At 53.7% G+C, this 18,098-nt stretch overlaps 1 protein-coding gene across 4 annotated transcripts in view; it reads right to left on the bottom strand.

Annotated features, from left to right (window-relative positions):
• Positions 1 to 18,098, bottom strand: part of GFRA1 (GDNF family receptor alpha 1) — a 178,289-nt gene that overhangs the window by 31,378 nt on the left and 128,813 nt on the right. The window lies entirely within an intron of this gene.

Raw genomic sequence — 18,098 nt, forward strand, 5'->3', positions numbered from 1 at the left:
GACATTTCTGTTTGGAGACAGGATCACCGGATAGGACCGCATTCTACACAGACAACAACTGAAGAAGTTTACACAGCTGCGTGACGGAGCCCGCTCATTACTGGCCGACGGGTACATCTTCAGGAATTTCGTGAGGAATTGCAGTGGTCGCTTGTAAGCGGCCTCGGTGGGAATATTTACACCACAGTAATCAGCACACACCACAAACTAGGGCTTAGTTGTTCTGGGAGAAGAGTTTTTAAATATTTCCCAGCACAACCCTGTTTAAGAACCAGTATATGATACTGTCAATCCACCCATAAACCATGCGTCATGGCTGGGGAGTCAGTTCCTGCGCTGGCTGGGCAGGTGTCCTCCCCATCCCCAGACACCTCTGGCCCAAAGGAAATGGTGTAGCTCCAATTAACTTCCGGTTTTTAGGACCTTCCAATCCTCCCCCAGAGGCACTTCCTTCCCTTACCAGCTCTTCCTTCACAGTGCTCTGAAATCTCCTTTTTTCTTTCTTTTCATATGTTTTTTTAAATTAAAGTTTATTGGGGTGACACTGATGAACAGAGTCATATAGGTTTCAGGTATAGATTCCTATGTTACAAAATCTCTATATTGCACATGTGCCCCCACCCCGAAATCTCTTAAAGCAACGTGGGCAGACGGTTCCACATATTGACAAAGCAGCTGAATTCATGTCCATTCCATTGACAGAATGATGTGTCAAGTGTTGTGATCTAATGATAAGTTCCCTGTCCCTGAACTCCAATAACTCGCAGTCTAGAAGCTGAGAGAAACGTGTGGAAAGGTTATAATGATACAGTGGCTAGCTCTTGATAAGAAAAAAAATAAGAAAGGCTGCTAATAAAAAATGCTAACATGAATGAAGTACTTAGTATATGCCAGGTACGTCTTTACACACTATATTTTTTCCCAACAACTCTAACAACGTAGGGACTATTGTTTCACTCCCCTAATTTTATAGATAAGAATACCACAGCCTAGCAAGTTTAGACTAGAGCAGGGGTGGGGAATGTATAAGGCCTGAGCAATCATTTGGTCTGGCCCTGCCAAGGCATGAGCTAATTAAATGTTTGAATAAACATAACAGGCTAATTTTTAAGTTGATAATTCTGTATGGCCCGCAAAGGATGTTATAAACATCCAAATGGCCATTGGCAGAAAAAAAGTTCCCTACCCCTGGACTAGAGAAAAATAGTCGTAGGAAGCAGGATTTAAAATCTTTTCTTAACTGATTTTTAGAGAAACTGGAAGGGAGAAGGGGAGAGAGAAACATCCATGTGAGAGTGAAACATTGATTGATTGCCTCCTGCATGCTCCCTACCTGGGATGGAGCCCGTAACTTGGGCATGTGAATAGAAACGGTGCACGGGACAATGCCCAACCAACTGAGCCACACTGGTCAGGGCTAGAAGCAGGATTTAAAGCCACACATTCTGATCCCCACAGCTTAAGCGTATAATATGACGCAGCTACACAAGCTGGCTTCAGAGAGGCCGTGGCACTGGGCCTGAGACTTGGAGGATGTGTAGAGCCTATGAGGCATGGTGGAGGAAGGTATTCCAGGCAGAAGGAAGAGGCATAGGATGAAGTAACCACACTCATAATCACCTCAGGGTAACCATAATGTGGTGTTTGTACGTGCCAGGCACTGATCTAAGTGCTGTATTCACACATTTGATTCTCACAACAGCCTTAGTAAGTGATACCATGAGCACCATTTTACAGATGAAGAAACTGAGGCAAAGAGGGGATAAGTAACACCTTCCCGGAGGTAGAGCTGGAATGGGACCCTATTGAATCCGATTACAGAGCCGGAGATCCTTGTCCATCACCACCTTTCACACAAGCACCATCCAGAAAACAGTCTGTCATTCGCTGGGGATGGCAGGGCACAGGGTGCAAATGCTGAGTGACGGGAGATGGCCCCCGCCCGGTGAGGCTGCGAAGAGCCTTGAATGACAGACCCAAGAGTTTGGACTTGACTTGAAAAGCAGTGGAAGCCACTGAAGGATTTTACACAGAGAAGCAACAAGATCTGATTTGCATATGAGGAAGCCTCTTTCATCTCTCAATGGTTCAGCAAAGATTTGCTTAGTGCTGACTCTGTGACATCACTGTTCTAGCAGCGACAGGGAGAGCAGGAAACTGGCCCAGGACGGGAGAAATGGCTACTTAGGAGGCTGCCACCAGCGGTGAACCAAAGGGAAGAACTGAGGGTCGTAAGGGGAGGAAGAAAGGATGCACTGAGGGGTGGGCATCGCTCAAACAGAAGTCAAGACTGGAAAAGGGTGGGGGGGGGCGCAGAATCAGGGCATGGACACCTCGGGAGACAGTGGTGCTGTGGGGGCAGACACGGAGGACAGGTCTGCAAGGAACGTAGAGGGCTGGGGTGGATCATGCTGGGTTCACGGTGCTGTGGAGAGCCAAGTGTCTCTAGTACGGCGGTTCTCAACCTGTGGGTCGCGACCCCTTTGGCGGTCAAACGGCCCTTTCACAGGGGTCGCCTAAGACCATCCTGCATATCAGATATTTACATGACGATTCATCACAGTAGCAACATGACAGTTATGAAGTAGCAACGAAAATAATTTTATGGTTGGGTCACAACATGAGGAACTGTATTTAAAGGGCCAGAAGGTTGAGAACCACTGCCCTAGTAGGTTGTTAGGACCCAGATCTTTATCTGTCCAATTAGCAACCACAGCCTGAGCCCCAGCTACCTCCTACCCCCACCATCCAGGCCAGCCCCTCTGCACGCTTCCCCCTGCCCGCCCGGGGTGAGGAATCACGCCGCAGCCGGTTTGAATGGCTTCCCCGCCGGGGCTGCAGCGACCCAAGCCAGAACGCTTCCACATCCCGCGTGGCATTCACAAAGAAGACCCACAATGGGGCTTCTTCGGGAGACATGAAATCTCCATGACGACAGCAGCGATGAACACGATGCTTTTTCTGGGACAAAACGAAAATGAAATTGAATAGTCACTCATGGACAAAGCTATCTCCCTCTGAAAGGGAAGGGTCCCCACGCTTAGAGAGGAGCCACAGGCCGCCCACGCCACGCTGGCCTCGGGGAACCTGTGGAAGAGGACCCCGTGGCTGATGCAGGAAATCCCACGTTAAAGGGAGCGCGCTGCCCACTGGAAGCAGAAAAGCGATTGTAACGATAACATGGAGGAGCGTCTCCTCAAACAGCAGAGGGGCCTTGACAGCCGGGGGGACACCATTTACTACCGATTTCCTAACATTTTAGGAAAAGTGCGAACAGGTGAAAACCTTCCCAAAGCCCTGGACTCAGCCCGTGAGCTCCTGGATGTGGTCCGGGCTCTGACACTAATTAACCAGAGTTCCTAAACATGTTGCTTCATTCGCCAAGCTCTTGGATTTCCCTCCCACTTCAGAAATATGGTCTATGGCAGCGGTGGTCCCTGAGGTCCGAAAGGTTGGCGACCGCTGGCCTATGGGACACTCGGAGCTACGTGGGGAGAAAAAAACCCACTTGCTTTCAAAGCGTTAGCATTTCTCTCATCCGTGGTTGCATTCTGCCGTTACATATGATGTGAGTCATGGCATTGGGGTTCCTTGGAGTATAGAAACCACGATTTTTCTAGAAGACGCCCTCATCGCACCTACAAGCTCAGGGCCGAAGAGGTTAAGGCCCTGCCTAGAGCCACGTACACGGTGGTGGTGGCACATGGCCCTCCCTGGGAGGAACTGCCGATGCCCATGACTCAGCCCTGGAAGGCGTGTTATCTGGGATTTTAAGTCATCAAACATCTCATCACTCTCCCTCTGCCACTATTTGACCAGACTGTTCGTCAGAGCCTGCTTCCTAACGTTGCGCTGACTTAGCCTCAAGGAGCACTTTGAACGCAACGCAGAAGCACAACAGGGGCCGCACGGTGCGGATGGACCGGCCGGCGTGGCTCAGTGGTTGAGCGTAGACCTATAAACCAGGAGGTCACGGTTGGATTCCCAGTCAGGGCACATGCCCGGGATGTGGGCTGTATTCCCAGTAGAGGGCATGCAGGAGGCGGCCGATCAATGATTCTTTCTCATCATCTCTCTCTCTCTCTCTCCCCCTCCCTCCCTCCCTCTCTGAAATCAATAATTTTTTTTTTTTTAAAGAGAGTGATGAGTCTATCGAACGAGGTTCCCCTTTACTAAGGGTCTCTGGGACCAACCACTGCCCACACAGGAGAAGCCCAGAGCCTTGGGACAGGATGCCTGATTAATCTGCTTGTGTAAGAAATCCCCAGTATTTTTTCTCGGAGCCCAGTGTGAGCACGAGGGCACTGGCGTCTCGGTAGCCAAGCCTCTATCACTCCTGAAAGCTTCCTCAGCGGGCCAGGGAGAGGGAGCAAAGGGTGCCAGGCCCGCAGTGGCGCACACCCGTGTCCCATCCCAGCCCCGCCCGGCTTCCGGGCTCTTGCGCCTTAGGGAGCTTTTTCACGTCTCCAACTCTCAGTTTCTTCACCCGGAAATGGGTGCGTGTTTCCAATGGCTGCTGTAGGACCTCAATGCCAGTTACACCCAGCGCCTCCCCAGAACCCAGAAAACACATTTACAATGAACTCTTACTTCCCACCCCTCCATCTCTTCTCCCCAGTCCCTGGTCCGGAGCTCCCACAAGCCCTTGCAACTACAACAACAAAAAACACACACCAAACACAGAAACACACATCTCCGTCTATCGTCTGCTGGCTCTTGTACTGCATACACCTACCGGCCACACCTCTGTGGCTGAAGTCGGCAACTCTGAGCACCAGGAATCTGAGACGTCCCAGGCCAGGGGCCCTGTGGCCTGGCGTAGTAAAGCATCTCAGTCGCATGAGCTCATCAAATAAAGGCGTTTTAAGAAAAGCTATTTTTGCCCCCCTCAGGGGTTCTGGGGGAAAAGGCATAGGTTGACAATGACGAAACGTCAGTAAGTTTGTTAATACTGCTCATCTCTTATGCAGAATGAAAATAATTGGGAAAACACGCTGCTAATATGAGACCTGGGCCGACGAAGCAGGAGCGCAGTCCGGTCACTGTCGGCTGCAGTGACACAAAGCAGATCTCCCTCTCTCTGTGTCCAGTCAATTACCTAACCCTCCTTCCCCGCCAGCCCCCTGGAGAGGGCACATCTGCAAGGCAGCCATGGGCAAACCGGGGCCTCTATCAGATCCATTTGGCAGGGGATGGTTTCTGGCCTTGCTGTTCCCCACTTTGGGCTGCGCATACTGGCTGCTCGGAGCAAGGCCCAGCATTTCCCCGGGGGGGTCGGGGGGGTGGGGGGGCAGGCTGTGCAGCTGGGGGCTCAGGCCGCCCCTCAGAAAGCCCAGGTCCTCCCGCCGTCTGGGAGGACATGTCCACTCGGGAGCAAAGGCCTCATTCCCACGCCCCCTGCACAGATGCCCCAAGCCCCGCACACCGTGTGCTCCTCGGCCCTTCACAGGGGTCCCCACTCCTGCTGGGATGAGTAAAGCCTCGCCGATGGGCGTGTTTCTTGGTGCTTCAGCCAGACCGCAGCCCACGGTGCTGGGAAAGAGGACCCTGCGGTCTCTGAAGCCTTCGAGACTCGCCTGATGCCTGTCTCCTGGGCCGGGAAGGGCTCTGCGGCCAAACCCCTGCTCAGCTCGATGTTGATACTTGAGAGGCCACACCCCACTGAACAAACGCCCGCTCCCCACTCGCCCTGAGGAACCCCAACCACGTGGCTCGTTTGGCTCCTCGGCAGCTCCTGGCCAGGCACGTGGGTCCCTGGAGGCTTTGGTCACTGCCCTCTGCGCTTGGCCCCCAGGACTGTGAGAAAGTGCCCGCGCCCCGCCCCCTGCTCCTGGGAGGAGGCAATGTGGGGACCCAGGAAGAGGCATGCCTCATTGTCGTCCATGCGTCCTGCCTGGGGTCCCTCCAGGGCGAGGGTTGGTGACAGCAGGCTACGGGGCAGAGACAGGCGGCTTCCTCAGGCTCTCTGATCACATCAGACTGCAGCGGCTCCTGAGGGAAGGCCGGGGCAGCATCCCATCCATCTCGGCATCCCTCACACAGACACCTTGCCTGAACACTGACAGCCGTCAATCAACATCAGCAGAGGCTGGCGGGCCAGACAGCTCATCTCTGCGTGGCACACGTGAAAAGCAAGTTATGGTAGTTGGCGAGGGCATCCATTCCAACCTAGAAAGGGCTCTTGGCAGCCTCTGATCGGATACCCCAGAGCAGCCCTTCGGCCAGGGCCGCCTCCCTCCCCAACCCATCTTTCCCATGCACAGCCTCATGCCCCGGTTCCACAGACTCTAAGTCCTAACGGGAGCACGGAACATTGCCAACAACCCTACGCGGCGGCGCCACGTCAATAAAGCTGCTTTGTACTATCCACACTACAGCCTGTCCATTAGTGTAGAAACCTAGCTTTGGCGGTGCTCGCTTTTATGGGAAGAAATGGAGGGAGAAAAGACATGGGAGGTTTTCAGGATGCTGAAACTCTCCAATAGCTTTCTGATGGGGTAGCAGCCGAGAACAAATACGCTGGAACTCCTGAAGAGGACATCTTATCCCATTCGGCGTTTCTATTTCTGCAGGGCAACTTGGGCGATCGGTTGTGTGACATTGAGCCACCAAGAGAAATAAAAATCTAGATGTTCAACACGTCTTTCACCGGGAGAGCCAGCCCGACAGGGTGTGGGTTTATCTCGTGGGGAATCCTGCAGGCACCTCCACCTTCAGGAGTGAGTGACAGGAGCTGCCCCCATTCCTCCTAGAGCCTAAGATGCTCCAAGTTGCCGGCTCAGGAACCCTGGGCTGGGAAGGGCACCCAGCATGGCTCCATTGAATTACTGATGCCCTGACCCTCTCTTGCTTCAGAAAGAAGTGTGAGGTACACTCCGGCGTAGCTTTGATGCAACAGAATCAACGTAAAAAATCAACGGGATTGGAATCCGTGGCCACAGAAAGGTAACGCACACATACCCCCAGCTACAGGAAAGCTATGCATTTGGTTCTGTGCCTTCTAACAGCCTCTGGGAAGCCAGGGGGAATGAGGAGTTCCACGATTCACGGCACACCAACATGTAGACCAAGACATGCTCGGGAGAAACCGGACTGGGGGTAAGCAAAACAATGGCGCCTGACCAGTTCTCCACTGGAATCCCTGGAACCTAAATATCTCATGACAAAGGGGCCTCTGCAGATAAGACTGTGGTGGTGAGCCTGAGGTGGAGAGATTATGCTGGATTACTCAGGTGGGCCCAGTGTGACCACAAGGGCCCTTAAAAGTGCAAGAGAGACGAGGAAGGCAGAGCCCTGGATGTGAAAAAGGCTGGGATGGCCTTTGCTGATTTTGAAGATGGAGGGAGGGGCCCTGAGACAAGAATGAGGGCGGGGAAAAGGCAACCGTTTGTATCATGACCTTTACAGCCAGAGGAAACGAAGTCTAATTACTTTAGGGAAACACGGGTACATTCTAGAAATCACCCCAAATGCTGCCTGGCCTCCTTCAGTCAAACGTTGCTTCTCGGGGAGTTCCCAGAGGACGAACAATTAAAGTGATACTCTTCACTTGAGTCATTTGGAAAAACTCCCTCCCCTTACCCCCATCCCCAAAGGATAAGCACTAATATCTCTGAGGTAGGTGTGGCCCCAAGCTCCAAACTCAGCGGAATGTTAATTTACCTTTGGGACATTAAAGGGGCCGAGTTTCTGTGCGTTTGGGGGGAGGGCGGGGGGAAGCAGTAGATGTCCGACTGGCTAGCAGCCTCCACTTGCCCAAACAGACTTTAAGCAGAAACATATGAAAATAACACCCTCTATTCATCTTTAATAGGGTTGCAGACGCCCTAAGGAAAAGTACGCTCAACAGTAAATATACACCCAGTCGCTTCTCTTCCAGCCAAGTTGTTCTAAGGTCAACAGAGGCTTGGAGCTCAGCAAACAGCTGGTCCCGCATCCCTTCCTTCCTAGATGGGCTCTCGCTCAGGAGACCGGGAACTGGGGGGTTATACATCCACAGACTACCTCACTCATCCCAGTGCCAGATGATAATCCTCCCCTTTTCAGAAAATCCATAGCCCTGCTTCGTAATCCCTTCTCACGCTCCACATCCTCTTCTCAACAGCACCTTCCCACCCCCTCACCTCGTGCCTCGCTGTTCTACACCTTACCCTAAAGCTCCCGGCTGAAAACTACACGACCCCCGATTTTTCTGCAGGGCAGTGGGGCTGTCTTACATGGTTCCCCGAAGCCATGTTAATAACAAACTGTCCCCGCAACCATGCCATCCCAAGCTGGTGATCTTAGGGTCTGTTCGCTTAGTTATTTTTACCAGAACATCACGTAAGTTTATTGCAGATGTGACAGCAATGCTAAAGCCAACCAGTTTAATTCTTAACTGCATCAAGTAAACGGAGCCATTTAAGTCTTTTTAAAGTTATTTTCTCCCAAAAAGTGAGGGAACAGCGAGATCCACACACTTTGCACCGGAAGTAGGCAGCCCCGTGTCCGGAACCCGGGCTCTGCAGACACCTCTGGGTCTGCGTTCCAGCGGCATCACTCAGATGCCTGCAGACGCTGTTCAGGGTCGCACCTCGTCATCGGTGAGATGGGGAGCGCCGTGACCGCCCCCACTCCCAGGGCTGCTGGGAAGTGCTCAGCTCAGTGCCTGGCACGCAGTAAATGTCAAACACAAATGTTGCTTTCCCCATCCTCCTCCTCGTCACCATCGCCGTCATCCCCACATCCCTGCCACACTGTCCCTGGCTCAGCGGATTTGGGGCCCCTGAGTCCTGTACAACCAGCCACGCTGCCCCCGGCTGTGGCTCGCGTCCTAACCGGTGGTCAGGTGAGTCACAGCACAGAACCACCCGGCGGGGAGGAAGGTGCCTGAGTCAGGGGCTGCCCTTTGCTGGGGAGCTCACATCACTGACTTAGACACAGCACCTCCCAGACGCCTCTCTTCACGGTTACTCGGGGTCACCCACAAGGCCCATGCCCCCGAGGCTGCCAGCGGTCCCCCCACTGCCTACTCAGTTTAGACAATAGTGAATCGAGGACTCCAGGCCCAGCGTCCCATGGGCAGCCCCCTTCACGCCTTCCTGTGTGGTGTGTCAATGGCCGTCTATTCTGCACAGAATGGTCTTGAGGTGACACACGCTCCAAGCACCTCTGGACTTTGTCTGCACGCGCCTCCGCCCCCCGTTTTCCCTAATGCTACAGACTCTACAAATGCTGAAGTGTGAGGCTTAGCAGCTGGCCTCACCCCGCAGGGTGACATTTCCACACGCTGCCTGAAGCCGTGGGTGCCTACAAGTGTGAAGCCGTAAGAACCTGCCCACAAAGACTACACTGACGGTCTCCGCCTGCCACTGGGGGTGAAATGCTACGTTTGGAATCTCAAGTTTTCTCTGTCCCCTAAGATAAACCCTGTGGGAAGGGCGAGGGAGAAACCGGACAGACTGTGTCCTGTGTGAGGTGGCGGGCCCGGTGCTGGTGCTTTTGCATTTAGCCCTCGCAGCTGCCCCGTGACGATGCAGTCATTGCCTCCATTTATAGACGTGAAACGGAGGCCTCGAGCTGCACCCGTTCTAGAACAGCCAAACCAAGGTGCCAACCGGACCCGCCTCACTCACAAACACACTGACGGCGATCGGGGAAGGAGAAACAAAATCCCAGCTCCAGCTCGGGGCGGTGCTTCCCACATGGGTGCTTCTTAAATCCCTGCGTTTCTTGGAGGCCACATTTTCTGCGTAATTAATTGCTTTGGAAAATGACAGCGCGATTTCCCATTCACTGAGTTGGAAATGCCCACGGAAGTGGAAACGCCGATGTGACTGCAGGATAACTAACTTGGGGTGCCGCCTGGGAGGGGCCTGGGGTCTCCCTGGGTGGAGCTGAACTCCGAGCTTGGCTGAGACCTGAGCATTAATTAGACATGACAACCACCCAGCCCCTGAGGGTGGCAGGCTGTGGGTGCTGGCCGGAGTTCGGTGCCCTTGGAACCCCACAGGCTGTTGTCTGGATGAGGAGGCAGCCTCCTAGGAATACTGGGGTCTCCCTGCTCCCCATTCTTTGACCCATTCCTTGCTCAGTGGATAAAACACATTTGAGCAGTATGAAACAGAAGCAACCCCTACTTTTGAAATTTAAAAAAAAAAGAGATCCTAAAATCTAAGTTTAGGTCTAAGCTTGACGGGGAAGCTAGGTCTCCCTGCCTGTGCACTTCATGGGTCCAAGTACATGAAACAGCCACTGGGCAGAGCAAAGGGGTCCCCTGTGCAGAGAAAGAAGTGGGGGAGGGGATTCATCAGCGGCCCATAGTCTTACACCAGGGGGTCTGAGTCTAGGGTCCCAGAGACCCCCTTCAGGTCCCCCTCCCCCAACCTACTCCCACTTCTGGGAATGAGTACAGGTCTCCCCTCTTCCCTCCAACCTTTGACCGGCACCACACTCTACGCAAAATCCACAGAACAGAGGCTTTCCTGTGAGTAGTGAACTGGCCGCGGGGCAAGGAGAGGTAGGAAGGCAAACACCTAATGACCCCAACCGGGTGACACAATCATGGGTTATTCTGAGTTGGTTGTCACTCTGTGACAGCAACGAATCCATCTCCCGTGGGATCCACAGCCAGGCCCCTCGCATCGGCCGCCTTGGGGTAGCTGAGGCCTGAGGACTCTGAATTCCAATGATGGTTCAGCAGGGAGTCTCGGAGTCCAACCAGGTAATAAGCGGGGGCGGGGGGGGGGGGCGGGGGGTGTGCTCCTGGGAAAAGAGCACACGACTTACACATCTTCAAACAGACTGTGCTCAATAAACGTGACTGCCTTCGTAATAATAATAAAAAACCACCGGGAGGACCTTTTCCTATCTGTAGAAAGGACTCTTGCAATTACTAAGCTGTCACAGAGAAACCACTCTATAACAAGGAAAGAGTGCTCAAAAGGAAATTAGGTAAAGTAGGAGCATGTATTACCTGAGCAGTTTTTCCTTTTAAAGGAGGCTGAGAGGTTCCGATGGACACTACATCCTAACTCTGTGAAAACTGCCTCCCAGCCGAGGCTGTCTGGCTGCTGAGCCAGGAGGGGGTCGATTCCGAGCCTGGCTGGGACCCTCATCCTGCCTGTCGTCTGGGACCCTCATCCTGCCTGTCTGAGCCGTGTAAGAACATTGTATTCTTGTTACAAACGGCAATCGTTTGGAAATGGTGACAGAACCGGGGTTTCAGAGTTAGCAAGACCAGGCTGGTTCCCAAATGCTCCATGTGGGAGCCGGGCACCGCTGGGCTCGTCACTCCGCCGTTGTCCCCGTGCTGGACGGCTGGGCTAATGCAAGATGACAGTTGTGAGCTGCATAGCCAGTGCTGCTCATCGTCAAAACCCAGCGCCTGGGTGTTGTTTTACCTCTCATGCATGCGCATTCCTCACACCCACAGCCCTGGGCCTGGGTCCCGCTCCTGCCACAGCGGCGCCCGCCCCTGTCACCCATCCTTCCAGCCCAGCTCAGATGGCAGCTTCTGCAGGAAGCCTTGCTGGCCGCCAGGCTGAGCTGGCTGTTCTCCCCAAGCGCTTTGTACCTTCCTGACCGCAGGGCCACTCCAGGTTGTCATGATGGTGTGTGCCCGCCTGCCTCTCTGCCTGTAGGTGAGAAGCAGGTCCTTATTCCTGGCATAAGAACCGCGGGCAGCTGATGGATGGATTGATGACAGATAGATGAATGCAGGGATGGAGAGATGGAGGGATGGATGGGGGGATGGGGGGATGGGGGAGTGGGGGGATGGGGGCTGGGGGCTGAGGGGATGGGGGATAGGGGGTGGAGGGATGGGGGGATGGGAGGTGGAGTGATGGAGGGAAGGAGGGATGGAGGAAGGAGTGTATGCAGGGATGGAGGGATAGATGAATTTCCTGCGTGATTAAGTCCTGTGTCACTCAGAGGTCCTCTGCCTGCCCTGTGAGTGACTGACACTGATGCCCTTTAATGATGCCCTCCACCCTTTAATCCTGAGATTCTGTTCCCTGTTGGCTTTGTTGAAGTCCCACCCCCATCACTGCATCCCACCCCACCCCCACCCCCAACACTAAGCACCTGCCTTCGACTTGACTTTCCCTGTTTCTCAGTCTCCGAGGCTGGATCTGAGTCTGGCTCCTGACCCTCCACTACGACTCCTCTGACCCCCCAAAAACATGGGGCGCTCTGTTTGGGCTTTCTGGGTGGATCCAAACTGCTCCTTTCCACCCACTTTCATACTGAAGGACAGTAACACAGCTCTGGTGCCAGGACCCCATCTTTCCACAGAACGTCCCAGTGTAAAGACAGACTGACAAATCTCAGAGGGAAGGGGCTGGGGGGGGGGGTTAACCAAAATCCTTATATGCATATATGCATAACCTCAGACACAGACAATAGTGTGCTGAAGGCCTGGGGTGGAGGGGGGAAATGGGGGAAAAAAGAGGGACATCTCTATTACTCTCAACAATAAAGACCTTTTTTAAGAGGGGAGGGGAGGGGAGGGGAGGGGAGGGGAGGGGAGGGGAGGGGAGGGGAGGGGAGGGGAGGGGAGGGAGTCTGAGTCTTTCTGACTCAGGGCCAGCAGTGGCAAAGGTGCCTTTGCTGAGGATGTGGGCAGGTGAAGGAAGGAGCGAGGAGGACGAGGCAGAGACTCTGAGCCCGGGCAGGTGCAGCGAAGGGGCGGCTGGAGAGCGGGAATCGGAGTAAATGCAGATAAGCGTTTGGTAAGCGACAGGCTCCAGCAGGAACAGACAAAGGCTTTACACCGGCCTCTGCCAAAGGAGAGATAAGGAGGGAGCTCGGAGGAGGCCACAAGCCGGAGCAGGTTGAAGCAGGCCCCCACCTGATTCACGTCAGGTTACCCTGCCAGCGGGGAGGTGGCGAGCTCCCTCCTCCACTGCTCAGCTGCTGCTACAGGCCTCAGGTCCCATCTCACCCCCCGGCGGGGCTGGAGGCAGGAAGAGGCGACAAGAAGCATGTTCCTCCGCCTGCCGGGGCCAAGGAAGAAGAGGCGGCCGCAGAGGTCAGAGGCCATCCTTGCTCTCCTCCTGGGCCCCCGATAAACCCTCTGCAACCCACGCAGGGGCCCGGGACCCCCAGCGCAGAGGCTGGGTGGCAGGCAGCTCATGCAGGTGGAAGGCATTAAAATCGAGCCGCCTGGCTCTCTGAATGCATTGCTAAAGACACCCATGTAATCACGTGAAAGGAAAACCGCTCAAATGAACTGGAAAATGTCTGACTTGTGTTTTCTCATCCTCCCGAAACTTTCCTTCCACGGTTCAAAGGTTTGCATTGTCTAATTGCCGATTTCCATTTGTGAATGAATCAGGGTAAAATAAAATTAAATGCCAAATTAATCTACCCATCTAGTTTTGGGCATTCATTATCCTCGGAGACACTCTCCCCTGCGCTTGCTGCACGACGAGACCAGCCCGGATACAGTGATGGGAGAATCCAGCTCTCAGCTCGGGGATTTAGCCCAGCGATGGAGGGTGACCTTGATCGCCAAGATCCACAGTTTACTGTGCAAGAAAGGGGCTGGTCCCAGGCAAATAAAACACATTCCTCACCTTTTAAAGCTGCCCTAACTCTGTCAGACCAAGTGAGTGCCTGGAGCAGAAATGCGCTGGGTGGCTCGGTGACATGTTTCCCCAATTGTCCTGGTTAACGAACTAACAACACATTTCCTCTAAGGTGCAAAGGTTGGCCTCAGCGTGGAAAATGTGGGGCCGGTTAGGGCAGAATTCGGAACAGTTCAAATGCTTTTGGAGCCTTCTTGGTTCTGCTAAAACTAAAGAAAACAAGACCCTCAGATGTCTGGGATATAATGATAGGGGAAAAGTAGAACCATATACTTGGTGACCTGATGAAAGCCACCTCTCCTGGAAACTATGGGGACACAGAGGCCGGGTACCAGCAGGGCCAGGAAAGCCTTGGGCTCAGAGGGCACATGGGCTCTGGTCCCTTCCCTTTTAAGGTTCAGCATCATCAGAATCTTTCTAGAGGAAAGGCAATATCCTTGACCGAGCAGTGCTGTAGCCTTGAAACAGAAGGAAAATCTTGCTCTATGCAACCACGTGGATGAACCTGAAGACTACGCTAAGTCAACTGGGCCAGTCACAGAAGGAACAGTGCTGCACGATTCCACTTGCATGAGGCATCTAAAATGGTCAAATGCATGGCCATGGAGAAGAGAATTGTGGGTGCCGGGGGCTGAGGGGAGGGGAAGTGGGGAGTTGCTGATCAATGGGGATAAAGTTTCCATTATGAAAGGTAAGTTCTAGAGATTGGCTGTACAACGTCCTGCCTACAGACAACAATAATGCATTGTGCACTTAAAAATCTGCTAAGAGAGGGTAGATCTCAAGTTAAGTGTTCTTACAATAGGAAGGAAGAATGGAGGGAAGAAAGGAAGGAAAGAAGGAAGGAAGGGAGGGAGGGAGGGAGGGAGGGAGGGAGGGAGGGAGGGAGGGAAGGGTAAAGGGCTGGCCAGCAAACAAATACACTATTCAGTTCCACCTCGATGCACTGCCAGGAAAGAGAGCGCCTGGGAATACAATGTGTGCAAGTTGGAGGGCTGCTTCTGGCTGGAACCCCTCAGCCCCCAGCCCCCAGCCCCCAGGGCAAAGGTCATGCTTTGAGAAACGGGGGCTACAGCTGAGTATGGACTAAGAATTGTTACTCTGGAGCCCAAGGATGCAGCAACTCTGCTGCAAATGCAGAGAAGGGCCAAGAAGGGTTCAGCCACTGACCCACCAAGCATCCTCCTGGCTGCTTCCAACACTGACACCGCACCGTTCATGGGTTTTGGAGTATAACATTGTAATTCTCACATGAAAACTGGAAGGGCCATGCTCAAGAGGAAGACGCTAGACATCTTGGCAATAAAAAATAGCAGAGTGCTGGCCCGGTGGCTCAGCTGGTTGGAGTGTCATACCATGTACCATGGATTCGATTCCGGGTCAGGGCACATACCTGGGTTGTAAGTTCGATCCCCATTCGGGTTGAATACCAGAGGCAACTAACTGATGTTTCTCTTTCACGTCAATGTTTCTCTCTCCCTCTTTCTCTCTCTCTCCCTTCCTCCCTCTCTAAAAATCATAAAACATATCCTTGTATAAGGATTAAGTTAAAAAAAAATAGCTGAGACATCTGAGTGATTCATTAGACAAATAAAAGAGATATGAACATATTTGCAGCACCCCGAGCCAGCGCTCAAGGGCTGTGCTTATATTGGATAGCCGAGTTCGGGGGAAACGAGGTAAGGCATAGGTTTAAATTATGTATAGATAGCAACACGTATCAGGAATAAAGGTTTATGCTTCCTTTATGGCCACACTCAGCCCTGACATCTTTGCAGGCACTAAGAAAGCAACCAGAAGAACAGCGGCAAGGGAGACACTGTGCTTCAGGGGAGGAATGGGAGGCTTTTAAATTCCATCACCCCCTTCTAATAATACCTCCGCGCCTGCTTGTCTCCAGACAGGCTCTGAGGCCCGGCCCATCACGCTCTCCGGCTCCCCAAACACCGCACGAGGAAAGGAGCCTGCCAGCTTCCCTAAAAGGGAGCGAAGAAAGCAGCACGAGTCAAAAGGAAAAGCTAAAGTTGCATCTCCTCCGTTTGAAGGCACCAGGCAGGAGAGAGACAGGCTCGGTCAGACCCTCGGGGAAGCACGCCTGTGTGCTGAGAGCTGGGAAACATGAAGTGCGGCAAGTTTTAATGAGCCTGAGCAGCTCTCTGATAGTCACTCTCGTGGAGATGGAAATGGAGCATTTGCAAGTGTGAGCTTTCGAAGAATGTGGTTTTTAGGAAGTGATGCTCCCTCCTGCCATCCTTTCGGCTTTGGGGCGATGCAAGTTAACCCCGAAATCATCCCTTCAGCCGCACCCCTCCCTCTGGATGGGGCTGGGTCAGGGCGCCTGAAGGTAAAACCCCAGGGAAGCCCAGCTCCAGGGGGACCAGCTGCTGCTGTCAGGGATCTCACCGAGATGGATCGAAGGGGGGATGGGATAAAGGATAAAATTAAAGACAAGATGAATAAAATCTGATCGAAGCAAACACTGCAAGGCTACCTAGCAGCTTAAATTACATTGACCACAACCAACAGGGAGGGGGTAATCAGGAGTCTGAAGTCCGGGCTCTGGAAAGCAATCATGGTAACACCGGGGGAAGTCCCGGATTCCCCTTCGCGGGGAAGACTCAAGATAGGATATGAAACCCATCAATCACACCAAGGCCAATTTCACCTGGTAGGGCCCCCAATAGTCCAGGATCCGGTTCCTCCTCCAGCCAGAGATGAGGCAGCAGCACAAAGACCGCCCCCAGCCGACCTTCCAGTCCCAGTGACCTTTGCCCCTCTGCAGGGTGGCCACTGTCAGGTCCCCGCCTTAGGGTGGCCAGCCAGGTGGTTATCAGGCCAGGGCTGCCCCTTGTTCATTTCTGCCCCATCAGCCACGGCCACTATCCTATCAGGGCTGTCTCTCCACACACACGGTCCCTGGAACCTTCCTACCAGGTCAGTCTGAGCCCCCAAAACAGCACCCAAATCACCCCATTATCTGCAGGTTCCTCTTGCCAACTCCCCAAAACACCCCAAGTTCCCAAGCTCCCCGCTCTTTCTCACTACAGCTTAGCGGGAGAGCAATCTGATTTGATAAATTCACACCAACCCGCTGAGGAGTCTGTTTTTGGAGGAGCAGGCCAGGTACTGCCAATGCAGCCCTCAGGGTGGGCTTCCAGCCCGTGCAGGGGACGTCGGGGACCTCCCCCAGACTTTGTGTGCAAGATGAAAAGGCTCCCCCCTCCCCTCCACCGCCTCCCAGCATTGCCCCTTGGGCGAAAGGCGCACCCACTGCTCCCTACACAGCTGCTTGGAGCCACCAGGGAACAGGGTAGGGGCAGAGAGAGCTGTCTGGCTGCAAGCCAAGGGAGACCCTGGAAACCCAGTCCTGCTCCTAGAAGAGGGAGCCCTTCTGTTCACTGACTGAACTTGGCCCAGGAACTTGGGTTTCAGATCCAAGGTCTCCAGAAGAGGAGTCTCCTGGACTCTCTGCTCCATGACATCCTACACCTGAGCAAGCTCCTGCCTGTTCCACCCCCCGCCCCCAACCCCACCCCATGTCCATCTCCTGTGGCACGTGGGGGGGGGGGGTAGTTCTATGGCTCCCTGGTTGACTGGCTTCCCAGGTCAGAGCTGTGGGGGGGCCCTGCCTCTTCCTCGGGACCCTTCCAGCATAGACATCCAGACCCCAGCTGGCAACTCAGAGGGACTCAATGGAATGGGGCGTGGAAGGGAGAAAGAGCCCTTGGAGAAGCTGCTCTGTAGAAACACCTGACTCTTCCCCCAAGACCCACGTGGTCACCTGAGCTCTGCCTCATGTAGCAGGTCACCTGCTTCCAATTTAAAAAATAATAATAAAAGAAGAGGGACATGACTCTGAAAATCTTCAGCATGCGACGGTTCTGCTTCTCTTTTGCTTTGGTCCCTCTTACAGCGAGTTTAAGGAAAGACGGGGTGGGGGGGGGGGGCCCATTCTACCAAAATGAAATAATTAACCAGAAACTCAGTTCACCAGCATCCTCAAAGTATCAGTCTTCTCTTTCCTGCTCTTTAGAACTGGGGCATTGGTAAGAAACCAGGCACATCGCACACCCTCACGCACCTGTCCACTGTGAGCATCTGCTGGGTGCATGCGATTTTGTCAGAGGCGGCGTTGGAGGGCTCCTGGCTCTACGCTGGGGACAGAGCCCAGGTGTTGCCAATGGGATGCCCCCTCTGAACCTCCAGCCCTGCACCGGCCTTCGCACCCGAGTGTGGCACCAGCATCGCCTGAGGCTGCAAAGGCAAGTCTCTGCTTCCAAAATCTACTTGCTCCATGAGCAGCGGAACTCAGTCCTAAACTCTGGAAGGACACACATCACGCTGCTGGTAGAGACCGCTGGGGGCGAGCGAGAGTAGCGAGAAAGAGACCTTCTCTCTCCCTCTACCTATTCTCTATTGCTTCCAAAACAAAGCAACCACAAAACAGAGACCATCTTCAGGCACTCCTTCAAACATCAGAGCAGTAAGTGGCCCCAAGGACAAAGGAAGCCACGGTTTTCAACACCAGGG

The sequence above is a fragment of the Myotis daubentonii genome, chromosome 13 (assembly GCF_963259705.1).
Source record: "Myotis daubentonii chromosome 13, mMyoDau2.1, whole genome shotgun sequence".
Taxonomy (NCBI): domain Eukaryota; kingdom Metazoa; phylum Chordata; class Mammalia; order Chiroptera; family Vespertilionidae; genus Myotis; species Myotis daubentonii.